We start from the raw sequence: 16934 nt of genomic DNA on the forward strand, positions 1-16934 counted from the left end.
GAATGTACACCTTGATAGCGGTAGTACTGAACACTAGGAAAGAGACAATGTCAAAACTCAATAAGAATGCTAACACCAAGCAAAGAAGATAGAAAGGGAGAAAATAAACAGATCAAACATATGCTCCTGAGAAATAGATATTTGTAGCAAGTGATGATAGAGTATTTCTACCCCCTCAGGATCAAAATTGAAATGAGATAAAGGGAATGCAAAAATGAGCTAGGTATGATAAAATCAAGATATAGCAAAGCCCAAGATGACAAATATATGATTGGGACCAAAGAATGACTATAAGGAAATGGTAGAATGCCCTAGTTTGTCCATAGTTGACCTCCAAGGAAAAAGTATGAAAATTAGGTCAAATAAAGTAGAAAGATAATTTAGACATGAAAATGTGAAGTGAAGTAGATAGAAAGTATTGAAATGATGAAGACATGGAGAAATGAAGATGCCCCATCGAAGATTAGACCTCAAAAGGTCAACTAACTACATAGAAGAAGGTAGAATTTTGAAATGTGACTTTTACTATAAAGATGAACTTCAATTTCAATTTTGATCCTAGAAATGGATCTAGGATGTCAAAATTAGCTAGGGGTGCAATTTTCATGGAATTTTGAGGAGTTCAAAAAAAGGGTCAAAATGAGGTCGAAAGGCTATATAAGGGGTCCAAGTGTCATTTTTAATACATTTTTTCTTTTGTGAATTTGAGAGCTTTAGAGTGCTTTAAAGAGGGAAAAATGGTGTTAGTAGGTATTTTGACCCACCGACATCATTTTGAGCGTAGCCGATTGCACAACTGACCATCTGACTATAAGGTGCCGGTAAGTCTTCAACTTTTTCTCATTTTTTTTGTTGCATTTATGACCTTTTTTGCATGTTTTAGGGGTTTTTATGAGAAATATGATGTGATATTTTAAAAAGTATGACATAGATACTTTAAGAAATATAGCATGACATTTCATATGCAAAAATGTATTGCCCTATTTGCAAAAGTATGTCGTATCGGCCATACCCAAATATCGTCCAGGCTAGTGCCCGGGAAAAAAGTATGTCCCAAGTATTGTAAAAAGTATTGTATGATACGTAGATAATAAAAAGTATCACCTGCCTATTAAAAGAAGTATCACATAGCCTATTTTTTGAGTTTTTTAGATTGGAGTTTACATATTCGATCACTTTTTCGATGTTACTGATGTTTTCTCTACTTTTTTTTGCAGATGGTGTTTCCCATACTTCACATCAAGGCCTCCAAAGTGATGGGGTTGCATATTTTAGAGCGTCTTACTGATGAGAACAAAGTTTCCATATCGAGTATGGGGCTAAAGTGGGTCATACAAATGCCCCACATACAGGCGAACCATGGGTTGTTGACTATGCTAGCCAAGCAACAACATAGAGAGCACAACAACTTTCACTTTCCTACTCGAGAGTTGACCATCAAACTTGAGGATATATATCGCATCCTTTGAGTGCCATGTTATGGTGATCCAATGAGTTTACATTGGATTTCTCTTTTGCATTTTAAGTTTTTGATATCCATGCAAGGCATACTAATGCAAGGTTTTTTACATGTCACAGGTTTATTATGATTAGACCCTGACAGAGGGGAGATCATCTGTGTAGGAGATGTTTCAGGATGTCACCATCCTAGACTACCATTTGGGATGGGAGTGGCTCATAGATGAGTATGGGGATGATTACCAATTATAGTATCTACTATGTTATCTAGTTTCTTAGGCTCTAGTTATCGACAGGAGCTAGAAGAGCTTTTTGTTGGAATGGGGTAGATTAGTAGAAGATTTGATTGGGTGGCCCCAAAGGATGGCATGGGGACTAGCTATCATAACTGATATGTACCACAAGCTACACAAGATTTTCTACTATGAGGGGAAGACACAGGTATGTGGATCAATACTAGCTCAGATATGGGCTTGGGAGCACATTATCGTGATTCAACTATGGGTTCAACTGTGATAGCTTAGCCAACCATTCATTTTTAGATATACATGATTTGTACCCTTGATGCATAGTGGGGATGTGACTTATTATCGATGACTTCTGGATGAGCTTATGTCTTTTGTGTGGTGGATGTATCAATAGTTCCATAGATGGTATGACTCTTGGGAGTTAGAGTACATGAGCTACAATCAACCACTAGTTGGAAGGCATGCAGATATTGTGGAGCATTTTATGATTAGCCAAGTGTGGTGGAAGTTTGCTAAGTGATAGGTGGTCTTAGTGGAGACTACTACTTATTCTTGATTCCATAGGGATGAGGCATGGGGTTGGCTACCTATGCTAGATTATCATGCAGGTTTATATGAGATAACAACTCTGATGTGTGAGTCCTGAGACTATTGACCGCAGGTAGTAGATGGGGGGGGGGGGGGGGCAATATATCTATATGAGATGCAAAGATATTCATATCTAAGGTTCACATGACCAAATGCCCCACTTACAATAGCTAGATAGGGGAAGATAGAGGAAATGGCAGTAGGGCCGAAGGTAGAAGCATAAGCTAGATGGAGGTTAGGGATAGTTCTCAAGTATGGAGGATGAAGATGCGGGCCTAGGCTAAAAGAGAGGAAGATGAGGAGGAGGAGGAGAAGCATTCACTAAGACATACGAGAGATGAGCAAGTGGAGGTATGGGTAGATCAACCTGTCAAAGGAGATGAGGATCAAGATGCCAGGATCCAAGCTCTAGAGGTAGAGGCATAAGGGTTGAGGATGACCATAGTGGTCAGGGATCATCAGCTACTAGATGCATGGGCCAAGGCAAAAAGATGAGAGAGAGCTCTAAGAGATGATTTAGTAGAGGCCCAATGAGAGGTGGAGTGACAGATGGCCAAGGAAACCTACTATCATGGGGTATACATTGCCATAGCTCTAGTGGACCTCTAGGAATCTATGTACTATGAGAGGGCTAGTAGATCAAATCAGCCACCATTGAGGGCACCAAATACTCCTCCTCAGACACAACCTACTCATGAGGGGGGATGATAGTCTTAGGTCTAGGCTAATGTTTCATGACAATTGTATTGTACCCATGTATTTTGAGACATATATCCAAATTTTGGATCTCACATTGTATATGTATTTATAACAAATTTTGATATATATGAGATATTAGATTTGAGTGATAGTCTTGTTTACTTGTCTCATTATATGAATATTTTAACATTTTATGTTTCTATGTGATGTTTCAATTTCTTGCTCATGTTGATATGTTCATAGATCTTTCTCATGTATAGTTTTTAGCTCTCATGTGTATGATATAGACTCATGTTTTGAAAATTTAACACTTGGATAGATTAGATGTGATTTTTAGATTAACCCCTTGTGATGACATGATAACAAAGAGGTGAAGTGAAAGACATGATTAAGAAGAAAGCAAAGGAGATACGAAAGTAGTTAGCTGACATGTCTAAGAAAAGATGAAGAGAAAGCTCTCCCCATATACATAAAATGCAAGACTAATCTAGAAAATGAGCATATGATGCAAACTAATATGAAAATTTGGTTTACTTTCAAGGAACACAAAGCATTTAGACTCTAATTTCATCATTGAGTGTTTATTAGGGACATCATAAGATCATACGACTATCACTAGTATAACTATGAGGATATAAATATGATCAATATCGGATAGGAATGTAGAAATCCAATCTAAGCATAAAAGACATGTAAGTCAAGATGGCTATGTGGTTAGATTCCCTAAGTGTATTATAGAAAAATTACACCATATCAAGGCATAAGTGCCAGAATAACCCTAGAGTGTGGTCTTATGATAATAGTCAAGGATAATATGTTGTAGGTCCAAAGTGTCAAGAAGGACAAGCATGGATGCTCTAAACACTATAGACAAACAATGTATAGCCACAAGAATAAAGAAAGTAAAACATACCCCATGCCCCCAGTATTCTAGTTTGTGACATCCTTGAAAGACTATTAGGGAGGGAACACATAACAAAGAAATAATCATAGACAACACACAAATAAAGATAAAGTTCATCATAGCTCAATAGTTTAAACGTTTAAGAGTGTGTGTGTAAGTCACTTGGCCATTTCTTCAAGATTTGATTCAAAAAATGAGAAATATCACAACATTCAAAATTGTAGGTAGACTATCTGAAAAGTGTTGAGAAACACTTGATGTCAAGTTAGGGGTAGTGTTAAGAAACACTATTTTTGTGAGTTGCCAAAGTAACCCTAATGCACAAGAAGCCTCAACAAGCTATACAACTATGCCCCTGAGATGAGGACAAGAGACAATTCCAACCTAGGAAATGTGTTGTAGAGTGAGTGATTGAGATTGATAGACATAGGTGTGAGGGTCTCAAGTAGCACCTATTTCTAGGTTTTCACCACTAGGCATATTTTTTTAGGAATTTTTTCCAATTTTATTATATTTTTTGATTTTTTTGGTGATACATCAAAGCACCTATTGCTAGGCTTTCACTAAGATGATAATTTTTCAGAACATTTTTTGCAGTTTAGGATTTTTTTCAAGATTAAAAGATATGTACAAATAGCTGAGCTATGAGCCTTTAAGCATATAATTTTTTTAGATATAGCACATTAATAAACTCCACAAGTTGTTCCCATTCTAGAGTAGAAAGATGATAAGCACCAAACCCAAAAGCTATTGTGATAATGTAAGGGTCCAACCATTTAGGTTCAAATTTCCCTTTTTGCTCTTTGTTCTACTGATTTTTGGGATTTTCTCTAAGCACAAGCTCACCCACTTGGAACTCACATGGATTAACTTTCTTTTTGTATGTAGTAGACAAGTGATTTTGATAAGCTCTCATATGGTTGTAAGAAGCCTTTTGGTGTTCATCAAGGATTTCTTGCTCTTGTACTCACATAGCTGTATGGTCTTCATTAGTTATAAACCCATGTAAGGAGACTCACAATGAGGGGATATAAACATCTAAGGGGAGGACCACCTTAGAGTTATAGACTAAAGAAAAGTGCGTGGCCCCTTTAGGAGTATGTATGGTGGTTTTGTAGGCCCATACTGCTAGATTGATATGTAAGTGCCAATCTTTCCCTAGTTTGTGGACTATTCTATGTAGATTCATGAGAAATTTCTTGTTAGAAGCTTCATCTTGTCCATTCCCTTGGGGATAGTAGATTGAGGACCAATGTTGTTTGATTTTGAATTTCTTACATAGCTATTTTGAGTCCTTGTTTTGGAATTTTCCTCTATTATTAGTAATGATGGAGGAAGGAATGTCGTAGTGACAAATGATGTGGTTGAGTATAAATAAGGTAACATGTTTTCCTGTAGCTAAAGATAATAGTACAACATCAACCCATTTGGTAAAATACTCAGTTGATGTGAGAATAAATTTGTGGCCACTAGATGAACTTGGATGGATTTTTCCTACCAAGTCAAAAGGCCCATTGCTAAAATGGCCAATATGTAACAGAGGGTATAAGATCATGTCTAGGAGCATGAATCAAGTTTCCATGAAGTTGATATTTCTTACAGAACTTAACATAATGAACAATGTCAGCTTGCATGGTCAGCCAATAATAACTCGCCCTAAGCAATTTCTAAGCAAGTGTAAGGCCATTGGAGTGTGCCCCATAAATTCTAATGTGGAATTAATATAGTACCTTTTTAGACTCTTCTAGCTCTAAACACCTAAGAAAAATTCTATCTAGACCCTTCCAGTACAAGCCACTAGAGACCAAAGTGTACTGTGAAGCATTGCAAAGGAGTTGGCATTTTTGGTTGTGCATAAGATTTTTAGGAATAACTTGATCATGTAGGTAGAAGAAAATGGTATCATAGCAAGATGAATCATGATCCACAATGGTGTAGATCACATGATTATCAAAGGAATCATAGGGAGGATGACATAGGTCTTCCTCTAGGAACTCAAATCATGATTCATGTTCTTGTAACTAGAGGATAGATGCTAGGGTGGCCATAACATCTGCATCCTTGTTTTCTACTCTAGGAATTTTTTGGAATGTCACAAGTGTGAAATAGTTCCTTAGAGCATCAATCAACTTCTTGTAAGGTAAAAACTTGTCATCTTTGGTTTGATACTCATTATTGACTTGATTTATGACAAGTTGGGAATCTGTATAGATATGAAATTCTGTGATTCTCCATTCTAGAGCCATTTCAATCCCATTTTTTAGAGCTTCATACTCCATAATATTGTTAGTGCAAGGAAATAGGAGTTTGTAAGATTTTGTGATTGTTGAACATGAGGTGTGATAAATAGGATACCTGTCTAAACCCCTTCTGAGTATGAGAACTATCAAGAAAATTTTCCAAGTTCTTTTAGTAATGTACATGATTGAAGCATCTGGAAATTCAATTTGCATAAGCATTTTATCTTCTAATGGAAAATCAGCTAGTTAGTCCGCTATGACCTACCCCTTGATAGCTTTGTGTTTAACATATTGAATGTAAAATTCATAAAGAGTCATCATCCATTTAGCTAGGTGGATGGTAAGCACATCATTACTTAACAAATATTTTAGAGGATTAATTTTAGCAATAAGATGGATTGTGTGTACCAACATATGTTGTCTAAGTTTTTGAGAGGAAAATACAATTGCAAGACAAGCTTTCTCAATGTTGATGTAGTTCATCTCACAAGCCACTAAAGTGAGTCTAATGTAGTATATAGAATATTCTTTTCTAGTCTCATCACTTTATGCCAATAATGCTCCTAGGAAGGAATCCATAGCTAAGATATATAAGATCAAATGTTTTCCTGATATGGGTGACATCAATACTAGAGGTTTAGCCAAGTATCCTTTGATTTGGTCTAGAATTTTTTGACAATCTTCATTCCATATATAGGTAGAGCCTTTATGCAAGTTTTTGTTGAAAGATTGAGCATTATCAACCAATTGAGAAATGAACCTTCTAATTGATTATAGACGTCCCTGAAGACTTCTGAGTTGACTGATATTCTTAGGGGGAGGCATTTTGATGATGGCTTGTACTTTTTTAGGATCAACCTCAATGCCCTTTGCTAATATGATGTATCCTAGAAATTTTCTTGATGTGACACCAAAGACACATTTTTTTGGATTCAGCCTAAATTGAAATTGTTTGATACTGTCCAATATCAAACTAAGGTCATCAAGATGTGTCTTTTTTTAAAGACTTTTCCTCTGTGCTATCAACATAATCTTCCATATTCTTATGTATCGTATCGTGGAAGTTAGTGGTCATTTCTCATTGATAAGTAGCACTAGCATTCTTGAGCCCAAAGTGCATGAAATTCTAATAGAAGGTACCCCATGCACATGTGAAGTTGTCTTTTCTTGATTAGTGGGAGAAATTTTAATTTGGTTATGCCCAGATAAGCCATCCATTAAGGAGTACATTTCATAACTCATCATCATATCCACTATCATGTCTATATTGGGTAGTGGAACATCATCCTTACAGAATGCCTTGTTTGAATCTCTAAAATTAGTGCAGACTTGAATGGATTTGTCATGTTTAGACACACGTACAATATTGGAAATCCACTCCACATAATCAATAGCTCTAATGAAATTTGCACTTAGGAGTTTTTCCAATTCTACTTTAACTAAGAGGGCTATATGTGGATGTACCATTCTCAATTTTCTCTTAATATCACCAAGAGAGATAGATAAATGATGTATAATTAGATTCATGTTAAGTCCTAGCATATCTAAGTAAGTTCATGCAAAATTGATCTTCTTTTCTTGAAATAACTTGGCAAAACTCTCCTTTTCTTCAGTTGACAATGATTGAGTTGGATGGATAATTTTAGGAGATTCTTCTATGCCCAAGTTGATGGGTTGTGTAGGTTCAATGAGAATCAAATATTTGTCCTAGAAATAGATTGGTAGACTACCGAGTACCTCATCTGTAGGCACCTTAAGGAGGTGTTCACCATTGGATAAATATTTATTTTTACTCTTTTTGGGTTTAGATACCACTACAAAGTGGTTTTCATCATCTGATCGCTTACTTTTTCTTTTAATTTTGTGACTAAGGTATTTGAGATTTGCTTCCATCATGTTAACCATGGATTTTTTAGTGGAAGAGGTTACAATTTCAATGGTGTTAAGTTAGCAAGCAATCTCATAATCATTATAAAAAGATGATATTTCAAGTTTTTGATATTGAACTAACCAATCTATGAGATTAGGGTGAATGAAGGAGATAGATGTTGAAGGTTCAAGGTTATTGATACAAAAAAGAGTAATCTTTGGTGACCTAAGAAGTCGAGCCTATAGAGAAAGTTGCAAAGAAATACAAATCAAGAATAGACCTAGAGGGACCAATGTGGTCCACTAAAGCATTTTGTGAACCAAAATTTTCTAACCCTAAACTAGACTCTTCAACTACATTTGATTGGGTAGCATAGGTGTGAATGAAATCTACTCCTAATTCACAAGATGCATTTGAGAGAATTTCCCATTCATACTCACCAAAATATGTACTCTAGTTCCTAGCAATTAAGTGAACAATATTTTCTCTAATCCTTCCTCTATTTGGGTCTTCATGGTCAAATTCATCTTGTTTATGTTGTTTAGATGTATAAGCTTTCAATTCATCTCATTCATGTTGTCTAGATGTAGAAGATTCAACATCATTATGGGTAATCATTGATTCTTCTCTCCAAAGGAGAGAAATGAGAGGCATGAAATTATCATCTTATAGAGTTGTAGCAACAAAGGGTGGATCATCATCCTCTAATTTATTGGACATGGGAGCTCTTTTGTCAAATGTTGGTAATTCATCTTCTAGCTCAAAACCTAGGCTAGCAGTATCTCGAGTTTTGTGACCCTTAGTATGACTTAAGGGTTCTACTAGAGCTTTTTTGTTACCAGTTAAGGACTAGTGGCCCTAATAGTCCATGTCTATAAAAAGTTTATACCCTTTGCTATAGTGTTTAGGAGAGATGGGTGTAGTGACTGTGACTTCCTCCACATATTCCTCTTCCCTATACATCTGATCCATGATTGCTTGTTCTTCTTTTTATACTTCTAGGGGGACTAAAGATTGAAAAAAAGTGCCAAAAACGGTCATTGCAGAAGTTGAAGGCTTTGATTTGGCAAAAGGTTTCCCATAAGACTAAGGGGAAATTGGTAAAGATACAATAAAATCTAGAGTGTATTTTCCCATGCCTAGGCTCACCATTTTTCAGTTTTTGTTTGCACTTTGTAAAAGATGATGTTAGCTCGTGAGAAGAGCGATTGTGAGGAACCAATGTTTCTACAAAAAATAGCATGTTTACAGGCATGAAGTTGTCTCCATTAACAACCATCTCGGTACCATTGAAAGGGAAATCAATGCACTAATGGTATGTAGAAGGTACTACCTGCATGTCATGAATCCAAGGCCTTCCTAGCAACAAATTGTATGCAAGTGGTATGTTTAGGACTTGGGAAAATTACACTTTTTTCAACTAGACCAACTCGAATTGGAAGCACAATGAGACCTTTAGAAGGTCTTTTGACCTCATCATAGGCTTTGATAGTGATCTTACATCTAGGGTTAATGGAAAATTTAGAACTACCTAATTACTGGATAACATTGAACAAGATGATGTTCAACCTTGCACCATTTTCTATCAAGACTCATCAAATGTGAGTACAAAAGATTTGGACTTCAATGTGGAGGGTGAGATTGTGGCAATGGAAGAGAGCTTTGTCATCTTCTTTTAAAAAAGTGAGACAATGAGGTGAAGAAATGTGGTTCACCATAGCTTGGAATCACTCCAAGTCAATATATGTGGAGACATTGGTAGAGATTAAGGCTTTTTCAAGAATGTTCTTGTGCAAAGGGGATAATTCTAACAACTCAAAGATGGATATTTGAGCCAGGGTTCATTGTAGCTATTAGATGAGGTCATAATTGGAGATTTCTAATGTAGTTGCTTATTTGGATGATGAAGCATTTTTAGGATGTTAGAAACTTTGAGAACAACTTTGGCTTGCCTCCTAGTGATAGTGTTAAGCAACTCACTCTGGGAGGAGGAAAATTCTGCCACTTAAACTACCACCTTAGGTCTAGTGTCCTTATGCTAGTGTTGAGCATTTATCATTTTGAGGACAACCTTGGGTATTTCATCCTCAACATCATAATTGTGTTGTTTGTCAAAATTAGAACTCATCATGCAAAGATATTCAATAGGCTTAATAATGTTTATAACATTTTTTGTGTCAACATACACATAGTTGACCTTATCATCATGGTTTTTCTTAGGAACCTTGGATGATTTACCTTTCTTGTACTCTGGTAATGGTTGTTTAAAAGCTTTGTTATTAGAGTTCTTGAATAGGCCATCCATGATAACTTTACCAAAATCTATGAGATCTTGAATGACATCTTTGAGCTTAAAATAATGTTCAATATTGTGGCTTTTTCTTCAGTGATAACAACAAAAGTGACCCTCTCTCCACAAAGGGGGTTTGACAAGTGGGTCATAGGGATGGGAATTATCTAGAAGCGTAATCAATTTTTTTACATTTAAGGTCTTCAAGACCACTTCATAAGGTTTTACCATCGGTGTATAAACACATATTTTCTTAGAAAACTTGGTGTTCTTGTTAGATGTTTGAGGTTTTGAACCCTCTTGTTGTTTTGCAGTGTAAATGACATTGGAAAGGTTGAATACAAACTCCTTGGTAGGGTGCTTTTTAGTGGTGAATATTCATAATTTTGCAAATTTTAGAATTTTTTTTGCTAGTAATTTGGCTAATAATTTAAGATTTAATGCAACCTAAATCGCCACATTTTTATTAAATTTAGTTCTAAAATATTTAAAATTGTTCAATAATTTATTTTATTAAAAAAATTAAACTCAAAGATTCACCACAATATTTGATAAATGATTAGATTTGATTCACCTAAATATTATATATTATTGAAGAAATTAAAATTAATTCACCAATAATTATTATAGTTATTAGTTACTTTAGGATATATTACTAATATTTAGTTTTCATTATTGATTTAAATTATAATGTAATTATCCTCATAATTTCCATGATATAAAACATGTTCAATTTTGATTTGTAATATTCCATAATGATTAGCGAACTTTCTATTATTATTGAGATTTGCCAATATTTTCTACTCAAAAATTATGATTCCAAAATAATCACCAATCTAAATAATATTTAAAATAAAAAATTCAGAGATTCACCAATAAAAATAATTTGGTTTTTCAAAATAATGAAAGATTGGCCAATAATTTATGTCTTTTTCTGGAGGGGGGTTTCTTAAAGTTTACCCTGTTCCTTGGTCTTACAAGTGTCCACTAGTTCATTATTGGCAACATATTTATTTTTGTTCCAAGGTTTGTTTTAGTCCTTGCCATTTCTATTCTTTCTTTGTTCACAACAATGTCACCTTTCTTGATAGCAATAACCTCAATACAATATGCACTTTCAACCATGGCATTGAAGGATGTGAATTTTTTTTTCTCATATCAAAGTAAAGCTTTGGTATAAGCGTATTGACAAAGATGTCAATCTTCTCGGTCTCAGGAAATTGCTAAGTGTATCTAGATTGTAAGGTTCTCCATCGCCGAAGATATTTTGCAAAGGGTTCTCATGGTTTTTGTTTGATGTTGCATAGATCCAACATAGTGACAAGATGCTGAATGTTATAGGAGTATTGTTGAATAAAATTTTGTGCAAGTTCACTAAATGTTTTAAGAGGTAGTGTCAATTTAGTAAACCACTCCATGGATTTCCCTCTTAGAATCCTATGAAACAACTGCATAAGATAAGTGTCTTCATTCATGAAATCCATGCTTATAGCATAAAAGTGCCTGACATGATCTCGAGGGTCACCATTTCCATCATATTTGTCATACTAGAAACCTCTATATCCCTAGGAAATGGGAGCATGTAAAGACTCCTATCAAAGGGGAAAGCACATATTGATTCGACAAATGAAGCCTTAGGTTCTTTAGAAGTTTATAATTGTGCAAGTTGTTTCCTAAGTTCTTGCATTTCTTCTCTCAAGATTTTAGCCTCAGTGGGCTCTCACTTTTTGATTTTCTTTTTGCACATTAAAATCTTGAGGGTGTTTCCACCCCTTTGCTATCATATATTGATAATATTGGTCTCTATTCAGTTCTAAGGCTTTGAACATCAATTTTTGAGCGATGTCTTGTTAAAATCTTATGACATCTTCACTAGTGATCTCATTATCACTTTCATGACGTGATTGTAATTGTCTAGGTGGTAATGGGCATGCTTCTGCATTGACTCTAGGAGTCCTTAGAGGTGTGTTGCTGCCATCATTTCTATTGAGGGGAATGTGATCAAATGGATTTTAGGAACAACCCCTTCTATTTTCCTCATTACACTCATGAGTATCAATTTTAACTTGTTAATAAGCCTTTTCTCTAGTGCATATGGCTTCTTTGAGTCTTTCATTTTCTTGCACTTGTTCTTCTAAGCAATGTTTGATCTCTTCAATATGCATGGTGATCATGATGTTTTTTCACCCATGGGTGTATGAAAGGGTGTACCAAATGGGTTTAAAAAGATGTAAAGTAGATTATGCTAGATGTTGGCTTTTTGCATTTGATTAGAGTTAGGATCTTCCACACAAGGTTGTCTACGAGGGTGCCTAGGTGGAGTTTCCATTTGTGCAAAAATGAAAGAGGGACGACTACTATTACCAACTTGGAATCTAGTTGTGATTAGAATGTAAAGGTAAGTATTTTCTTAGTAGGACAAGAAAAGTGTTTCAAATTTGAAACTCATACAATCAATAATATTCACTTTTCAAGGTAAAATCGATGGCTTGTCAAGAGTGCTCAAGAACTTATAACAATAATGATGTTTTGAGACTTATATCTAGAAAACTAAACTCATCTTTTCAACTTAGGATAATACATAACACAAAGGTTTGAGACCAGATTTAGGAAGGAATGAGGTGACAATACCCTAGATCAATTAAGACACATTGAAGACTCTATTTTGGAGGAAAAACAACCCAGGTGATACTTTTGTAGAAGCCAAGTGATAGTATGGCAATAATTTGTATCGTGCAATTGAGTTTACAGTAATTGCGCAAGACTTTTCTTGCAGGCGACAATTTATCTTAAGCAAGGTGATATAGTTCAATATAACCTGACGATAACTCAAAGTAACTAGGCGATACAATTTTGGATAAAAAATATCATAAAATATTTCTCCAGAGGTATTATGATAGTGTGCAATTGTAAAAAAGGACAGTTTTAACTTAACATTTTTGCATTTCAGTTTGATAATAGTGTATATTTTAGATCAAATAGTTTAGGATTTCAATTTGTGTCAAAGAACAACATGGTTTGCAAATAGTAGAGGTATTTTGTATGTCTCAAACAATTGAACAAGGGTTAAAGAAACCTTGCCCATATGCATTTATGATATCAGAATAAAATTTCTACCAAAGCTACCAAGATGTTTGATTTGACATAATGTTTACATAGGTCAAAACATTCAAAAATACTTTCCAAGCATATCTACCTAAAATTCATGGTTCATTACTCAATAATTTGGCCCACACTAAGTGCTCCTTCAGATAAGAGATATTGGCTTTTTCATGGAAATGCCATAAGCATGATCAAAGGAATGCAAATGGTGAGTGTAAAATCTTGGGGTGATCTAGGAAGTCCATTAGGATTGATCCTTGCACCAAGAAGTTGAGTGAAAAAATAGGGTAGCTAATAACTTAGAGTGTTTAGAAAGGGCTTCCATTTGTAATGTTCCTCTTGCACCCAATTATAGGAAACCCCACCTTGCAATGGGTAACAGACCTCATAGCCACAAGAGCAAATTAAGCACTCTTACCTAGCATTTTCCTCATGGTACCAATCCCACAAGTACTCACACTAAGCAAAGAAAAAGATCACATCTACCATAGTTTTGTGTCCTTGATAGCCTCAAGATTATAGTGGGTTGGAATAGCTAGGTTTGCTTATCCCCAGTTGGGTCGTTCTTCTTGGTTTCCCAAGAGTAGGCCCTCTAAGGGCCTGTTTGGTAGCTGGAACTAGAATAAAATTAGCATTCAAAATTCTAAAAAAAATTCTAATCCATTGTTTGGGTTTGCACAATCAAAATTGGAATTGGAAAAAAGTAGAATATGGTATCCCCATTTGACCCCCAAAACAAGGATTCCAAATTCCTCAAAATACTTGTTATTTGGAATTCTTATTTTAATTCCCATTTTAAATCCCATTTTTAAAAAATGAGGATTTCAACTAAAGAAAAATTTAATTGGGTTTGACATCCAGATGCCCATTTGAGGTTACCTTAATTTGCACAAATTTTTGAAATTTAAATTTTTTAAATGGGGGGAAATTTTTTGCTATTACTTTCTCATATGTTTGGTTTAAATAAAATAATTAGTATTTTACATATCTAAATTCTTTTGTCTTTCTTTTAAGTTTTTCTTGATTCTTTATTTTGCAACGAATATTGACATTTTTGGGATGTGTGAAGTTGAAAGCATCATGAATATGTCCTTGAAAAAATTAGAGATATGAATCATTTTTCTCACTATAACTTTTATACTTATTTTTTGAACCATATATTCATATTTTGAGCCAAACAAGCTTGGAATAAAAAATTCTAAATATCAAATATTTTTAAGTTTGAACCAAATAGTCCCAAAACAAATTCTAGAAACCGTAATCTAGATTTCAAGTTCCAGAATCCCAAATCAAGGGTTTCAGATTCCCATTCTTAAATCATATTCCAACAACCAAATGGGCCCTAAAAGATTCTAACTAAGACAAATTGGACCCACTTTCAAGATTCAAGATTTCAGATTCACCACGTGGGTGAAGAGCATACTCTCCTATCTTGATTATTTCCCCCTAAACACACCAAAAAGCTTCAATTAATCCCCTTGTTCTCAAAATCCAAAGGTGAGTCAAGATTTTTGATTCACCACAAGTGTCAAGAGCATACTCTCCTATCACCAAAGAATCCCAATTACAAGTTTATGTGCCTAGAAAATGAAACAACTAGTAAGATGTTGCATATCAAATGAAAAACTTCAAGCATGTGTTTGGTTTTTATGCGTTAGGCAGAGCTGTAAACAAGTTTTTAGTAGCCTTTGTGCATTTGGAGCTTTGAAATGCATTCTTTTCAAGGTAAGTATGCAAATGTTTCAAGGCAAAACCCTACAAGCACAACCGCTAGTCCACCATAATTTAGTCAAAAACAACAACAAAATCTGTAAATAAATCTCTGTTAGATTGTAATGTAATTGTAAAATTGGAAAAACAACAAGAAACAACTCAAAAACTAATCAAATCACCTAAACAACAAGCAGTTTCAGGTAGGGAGATATTGTTTTGTTGGAAGAATGTCGTATGATACTTCTTAGTATACCCATGTGACACTATTCCTTTGTGCAATATATCTCCCTAAGTCATGCAATACTACTCACTATATCGACATGATATAGTTTTATAAGGGCATGTGATACTTTTACTATAAAAATATCACCCGACAGTATAAACAGATATCATACAATACTGGAAAAGTATCTCTCGATACCTGTGATTGTAAAAAAAAAAGTACAAACAAAATATCACAAATGCAGAAAATGTAGCAAGACAAGGAGAAAAACTGATGTAGGAGCATCCTAGGTGTAAGACCAATCTTGCATCACCCAAAAATATTTTCTTTTTAGTATTTTCTATTTTAATAAGGACTAGTAGACAGGGTGGTTACTATTTATGGGAGATTTCTATTTTTAGTAAGTTTGTCATATGAGCTTGGAATATTCTCATTTTCTATATGGAGATTCACTTTAGAGTTATATGAATACAGTAAAAATCTCATTGCTTCAACTTAAGTTTTAGAGAAGTTATTATGGATTTTCGGTGGAAAAATTTGCAGAAAAACCTCAAGCTCACCATTGGAGGCCTTAGCATGCCAGGATGAGGTCCAAAAACTCAATGAAAGGGCACTTACATGGTTTTGGGCCTGTAGATTAGGAGCTGGCATTTCTGAAAAGTGCTTATATTAGCCAATCAGAGCAATGGTTTTAGAGTTATGGCCTTCCAAAGTTGGGCTACCCAAAATATCTAAAATAATTGTCAAAGATGTATTTGGCCGACTCTATATGTTTTGTTAGGGTATGTCAGACTTAGGTATTAAGTTTCATTTTCCAGAACCTTCCCAAATGGAATAAAATTGTGTATTTAAAAAAGGCCCAAACATTGTCTAGAATAGCTTTGGGTGGTAGTTCATAGCTTAGTTTTGCAGATTATTGTAATGAAGGTGCCCATGTGGGTTAACATATTATACTTGTGAATTCTATAATCCTACATTTGCAGTGTAAATAAGAAGTCCATATTTTATTCTCATATTTGCTATTATTTCTTTGTTTATGTTATATGTTTATGGTACTAAGGGGAGCACCTTCATCAAGTGGTATTAGAGCTAGAGTTCTTGAGTGTGTGGATAGATCACTAACTATGAGGCAGTTCACGCTAGGATCATGGTTTGGGTTGAGTGTGTAGATAGATCACTAATTGTAAGGTAGTTTACACTAGGGTTTTAGTGGAAATATAAAAATGCCTCCATGAAGAGAGTGTGGTAGAAGAGTTGAAGGTGTTACACTTAAGGATTTTAGAACCCTCTAGAGGTAAATGCAAGCGATGAAATAATAGATTCATAGAGGAATGAATCTTTCCATAGGAGATAATGAAAGTGAGGATGAAAGAGAAGAAGAAGGAAATGTAGACCTAGATGTAGTAGAGGAAGTTCTTATCTCAGAGGAGACGAAGCTTTTTAGAGCCATTTCAAGTATTGGAAAAAGGCCTAAGTTTGATGTTCCCATATTTTTGGGAAATCTCAACATAGAGGAATTGATTGAATGAATAAATGAATTGGAAGAGTACTTTGAATATGAAGATATTGAAGATCTGAATAGGGTCAAGTTTACGAAGG

Source organism: Cupressus sempervirens, chromosome 8, assembly GCF_028749045.1.
Source record: "Cupressus sempervirens isolate cs-2001-9-10 chromosome 8, ASM2874904v1, whole genome shotgun sequence".
In the NCBI taxonomy this organism is placed as follows: domain Eukaryota; kingdom Viridiplantae; phylum Streptophyta; class Pinopsida; order Cupressales; family Cupressaceae; genus Cupressus; species Cupressus sempervirens.